The sequence below is a fragment of the Ursus maritimus genome, unplaced genomic scaffold (assembly GCF_017311325.1).
Source record: "Ursus maritimus isolate PB19 unplaced genomic scaffold, ASM1731132v1 scaffold_4, whole genome shotgun sequence".
In the NCBI taxonomy this organism is placed as follows: Eukaryota; Metazoa; Chordata; class Mammalia; order Carnivora; family Ursidae; genus Ursus; species Ursus maritimus.
In genome coordinates this window covers 25490269-25495812 of record NW_024426552.1, presented here as the reverse complement: position 1 = coordinate 25495812, position 5544 = coordinate 25490269, and the positions used below count along the sequence as shown (strand labels likewise).

At 38.8% G+C, this 5544-nt stretch overlaps 1 pseudogene; it reads right to left on the bottom strand.

The window, feature by feature from the left end:
- Positions 1-991: 991 nt before the first annotated feature.
- LOC103673050 lies at positions 992-1713 on the bottom strand (annotated as a pseudogene).
- Between the last annotated feature and the right edge of the window lie 3831 nt (positions 1714-5544).

The following is a 5544-nucleotide window of genomic DNA, read 5'->3' as shown; positions in this document are numbered from 1 at the left end:
CTCCTACCTGCCCCATCAGTGAAAGTTTAACATCATGATTTTTTTTAGACATCTACACTTGTGTATATAGATATATAAACTTGTATTAGATGACAACTGATTTTAAGTCCAGGTAGAGAAAGAAGCAATCATTTTTAACTAAAATCCTTCTACCTTTTTTTTTTAAAGATTTTATTTATTTATTTGACAGAGAGAGTGAGAGAACACAGGCAGGGGGAACAGGGGGAATAGTAGAGGGAGAAGGAGAAGCAGGCTCCCTGCGGAGCAGGGAACCTGATGCAAGACTCCATCCCAGGACCCTGAGATCACGACCTGAGCCAAAGGCAGACGCTTAACCATCTGACCCATCCAGGCGCTCCAACCTTCTATGTTTTTTGATTAATGTTCAACTTGCTACCATTTAACAAAAAGCAAAATTTCCAAACTGTTCAACTCAAATCTTACTGCTCTAAGACTGTGGTATACCTTCCATTAAAAATAAAAAGATGAAGCAGTCAATTGAATGATTACTTTGACGCGGCTTTCATTGGGAAGGGGAGTGACGACAAAGAGAAGACCATTGACAAAAAATACAATGGTTTTCTTAAAAAAAGGGAGAGAGGGAGTTATTTCTTGTCATTTTAAAGAAGAGGAAAAAAAGCACTGGAAGCCCATGAGTCAAGCCATAGCCAAAATCATGTTCCATCTTAATAACTAGATTCCCCCCCCCCTTTTTTGTTCTTTTTTTAAAATAAAATCTCTCTCCAAGGGGTGCCTGGGTGGTGAAATCAGCTAAGTGTCCCAATCTTGGTTTCAGCTCAGGTCGTGATCTCAGGGTTGTGAGAAGGAGTGGGCTTTGCACTCAAGCCCATGAAGCTGCTTGAGAGTTTCTCTCCCTCTCCCTCTCCCTCTGCTCCTTCCGCTCGTGCTCTCTCCCTCTCCCAAATAAATAAATAAATCTTTAAAAATAAATAAATAAAATAGAATTTCTCCCCAAACCATCAACACTTTTTTAATCCTCCCCAGACTGGGCTTCATATTCAGACTCTATATCCCCTGATTGCTCAGGTGGAGGGCTTGCAGAAGTTTTCTTTTCTGGGGGCTTTCTGGTTTCTCCTCTTCTTCTTTGAGAGAAGGAATCTTTTCCTTTGATGTCTCTGAGGCTGTGGGGTGATCTACTTTTCCCTTTGCCTTTCACAGGGCTTGACGTCACTGCAGCCTTTAGCCTGGATTTGGGCATTTTCTTTTCTCTCAGGTTTGGACTTCTTAACCATCTCTTTGTTTTTCTTTTTTGAGCTGCCATAGTCATTGACATCATCATCTTCTATTAGGAAATCATCATCACTGCCAGAATCTTCCTCCTGGAATGGTGCCTCATCCTCCTCTTCTTGTTCTTCTCCACTGCCCACATCTTCCATGAATACCTCTCTCTCGTTTGGAAACTGCTTTAGAGGCTGCCGGCCTTGCTGGTGCACATTCTTATGGGCTTCTTTTTCATCTTCATTGTCCTCTGCTGAGAATCATCCTTGGTCTTCACATCTTTTTCTTCTGAGTCCTCACTATCTTCCTGTGAATTCTTTCCAGATCACCTCTTATTTTTAGCTTCTCTGGAAGATGATTGAATTTTCTTAGCTGGAAGGTCTCAATCTCTTCCATAATTTTCTTGGCATCATTAATTCCTGACACCAAATAATCAACGACTTTTTTATTTCTATAATAGACAGGCCAAGACATATTCACTGTTGAAACAGGATTGAGTCAAGAAGCCAAAAACAAGGACCACCCCACACCTCCACGCACTCAGAGCACCCCCCTCAACTTTGGCTCATGGGGCTGCTGCTGCTGAACCCCAACCTGCTGGCTTCTCAAACTCCACTGCTTCTTGGCTTAGGGCCCCTTAATCAGATGAACCCCACCACCACCCACCCCCATACCCTGCTCCCCCATCTCTCCAAATGGATGAATCAAACCAGCCCTCATAATTATATTAAATGCTAGTGGACTAGACATTCCAATTAATAGGCTGATAAATCCAATCTACCAGGAAGACAGAAAAATGTTCAATCCCCAATATGGCACCATTTGAAGAAGAGACCATATAGCCACTTAGTGTCAATTTCACATTAGACCCCCTTCACCTGACAGTGATTCATCATGACTAGAGTTGACATATATTCTGTAGACTTCAACCAGCTCCAATATCCAAGTATTTACAGAGTATTATATCTTCAAACATAAACAGTGTCCAAAACCAAAGGACTAATTTTATAGCGAGAAACATGGCAATGGGCACACTACAATGGATTCCACTGGTCTTAATGCATACACCACCACCAGAATTTGCCAAATTGACCTTTCAATAGAGTAGCTTATTGAGGTTGGAACTGAGGCACAAGTTCAGATATGTTATTATGTAAGGATAAGTACCACCCTCAAGGATGCAATATACATTCTTAATTGGCAACCAGTGTATGGTGCTATGTCTTCAATTGATAGAAATCATAGATCTAGAAATCAAGATGCAAAAGTGAAAATGTTTACCTGTTTACTACCACTTTTCTTAACCCATGCTTCTGGTCCTTGCAACACTAACCTCAGTAAAGATCTTTGGAAATCCTGGTTTTCCAAATGTTTAACTCTTCTAATTAGTGCCAGCAAGGGTCTTGAAAGGTTCTATTCAAAGCTATCTCCCCAGCCAAGCTTACAGATAAAACTCGTAGGTATCTGTACTTGGCCCTAACTTTGTTTTTCGAGGTCACGGTGCCCCACATTCTCAGAAAATAGACCACAACTACAAAACATATTTTCCTCTAGCTGGACCACAGCCCACATCCAGGACAAGCCTGTGACAGAGCCCCTTGAAAAACCTATCACCTCCTGCTCTACCTGGCCAAGAGCTGACCCCTTTCCCCATGGGTGCAGCTACAACCCTCTCACATCCTAGGTGCAGCCTAACAGAAACTCAGAGCCGACATTTCTCTTGATGTCTGGCCCCTCTCCTCCTTCAGAGAATGAATAAACTCTGTCCCGCTTGTTGCTCTATTCTTGGTGCAATTCTTTGTCATCCCTGGCACCAGACACCCTAACAAATCTCAGTAGATTTTGTTCTCTGGCTATTGCCTGAGAACTTTGAACTCAAGTGCCCAAAGAAAAGCAGAAACATGGAGAAGTCACGGACCTGAGGGTAGTGTCCCTGATTATCACAAGGAGCTAGGACTACTGTTACACAATAGAGGAACAAGTTTAGCACTCAGACGGCACACTTCAGCATTTTTTGGTGCCCCGTTTGCACAATCTAACCAGCTAATGAATAAGTATAGCAGCCACATCCAAAGAATGGCACGGTGACCAGGCTCTCAATACCCTCAGATCTCAGGTTGTTCATCACACCACTAAGTAAACTTTCTAAATGAGTTTAGTTTCTAGCCAAAGGAGAGGGGAATCTTGAATGGCTAGTAGAGGATGGAGATGATGCGTATCAATTGTGGCCAAGAGACTGGTTTCAGTGGGAGAGGCTATAGTTCATCTCACTAAACTTCCTATGACACATTTGCTCTGGGAAGTAAGGCCCATCAGAGTCCTAATGGATCTGTTCCCAGAAATTTTATGAAGTGGATTCAAGTGGCACAAAGGATGAACTATAGTGGATGCAGTCCTGTGCAACCCAGCACACCAGCCCTTTAGTACTGAAGGAACTATTCTCCTAGTTGTTGGAAGCATTGGTAGGAGATAGCTGTCAGATGTGAGCCCTCTCTGCAAACTGTGTCAGCTAGAGAGAGCAAACTCATCCAAGGCTACACATCTTCTTAGTACAACCTAAAACCAACAACTGATTGATAAGGGCCTTAAAAGTCCAGTTACTTTGCTCCAGTTCAGAACAACTTTGAAGGTTTGTCCCAGAGTTTGATATTCCCATCAGAAGAACTGGCACCTTTGTTGTAACTGCATTTTAACCCAACTTCTCCTTCACCATAGGTAGGTTATTTATCCCAAGAGAACTCTCTGCAATAAACTTTCTGTGAGTTAATCTGTTTCAAAATTGAATCTGCAACTTCTACACACAGAAAAATACAAAAATTTTGAAGAAAAGAAAATAAAGAATATGTAAGTGAAAATATATATTAAATTAACAGATTGCAAGGGTCCATATTGTTAAGGTGGCCTATAGTGTCCTTTGGATCAATGTGATTCCATTAAATTTTTCTTGCAATTTTTTTCTTTAGAACTTGGGAAAGTGATTCTAAATTATATATGTAAATTATAAGTATCTAGATGGTCAAAAACAATCCTGACAAAGACGATTTTTGAGGATTTATATTACATGACCTCAAGACTTAGAACAAGGTGCATTAATCAAGACAATTTAGATTTGTGTAAGGATGTACAAATAAATTCAATGAAACTAAAGAGACTTAGAAATAGACCTAAATACATATACTCAATTAATTAATTTTCAACAAAGACATTAAAAACAATATAGTGGAAATAAAAATCTTCCTGCCAAAAGATGCTAAAATAGGCAACATTCATAAGGAAAAAAGAGAACATCAATCCCTAAACACTATTTTACTACATACTAAAAAGATCCCATTTGAGATGGATTATAGATCTAAAAATACACACCAAAATCATAAAGCTTATAGAAGATTGCTGGAGAATTTCTCTAACCCTTTTAACTTTCTTAGAACACAAAATGCGTGAACCACCAAAAGAAAAAAAAAAGATAAATTGGGTTTCATCAAAATTAAAACACTTGCTCATCCAAAAACACCTGTTAAAAAAAGTGAAAAGGTGAGCCACTGCCTGAGGAAGATATCCTGAACACTTGTATCTGGCAAAGTAATTGTATCCAGAATACATAAAGATCTCTTACAATTAATTAACAACAAGAGAACCAAAAATTTTTAAATGAGCATAAGACTTGCATAAACACCATATGAAGGAAAATAAGGAAGATATACAAAAGTCAAATAAGCACTTTAAAAAGTGTTCTATTTCATTAGTCATCAAGGAAATGCAAATTCAAAACACAATGAGATATCACTTCACAAACTAGAATGGTTATAATTAGAATGTTTGACAACCTGAAATACTGACGTTTTGGAGGAACCAAAATTCTCATACATTGCTGGTGGAAACTGGCTATTTCTTACAAAGTTAAACATAGATTTATCCTTTACTTTAGCAATCCCTTTCCTTGGTATTTGCCCAAATAAACTGAAACATATGTCAAACAAGATTTCTTTAAAAATATTCATGGGAGCTTTATTCATAATGGCTCAAAGTTAGAAACAATACACATATTCATCAGAAGTAAAATAGATAAACAAATGGTGTTCATATAATGGAATACTACTTGATAATAAAAAGAATGATCAAAGAACTTGTATGATTCCACTTAAGAACTTGGATTATTCCAAAAAATATTCCCCATTTACATGAATTTTTATAACAGAAAAAACTGATGTCATGATAACAATTAGACAATAGTTACTTCTGAGAATTTCATTGATTCTGGAAAGAATGGAAGAAAGTTCCTGGGGTGTTGAAAATACTCTATCTTGA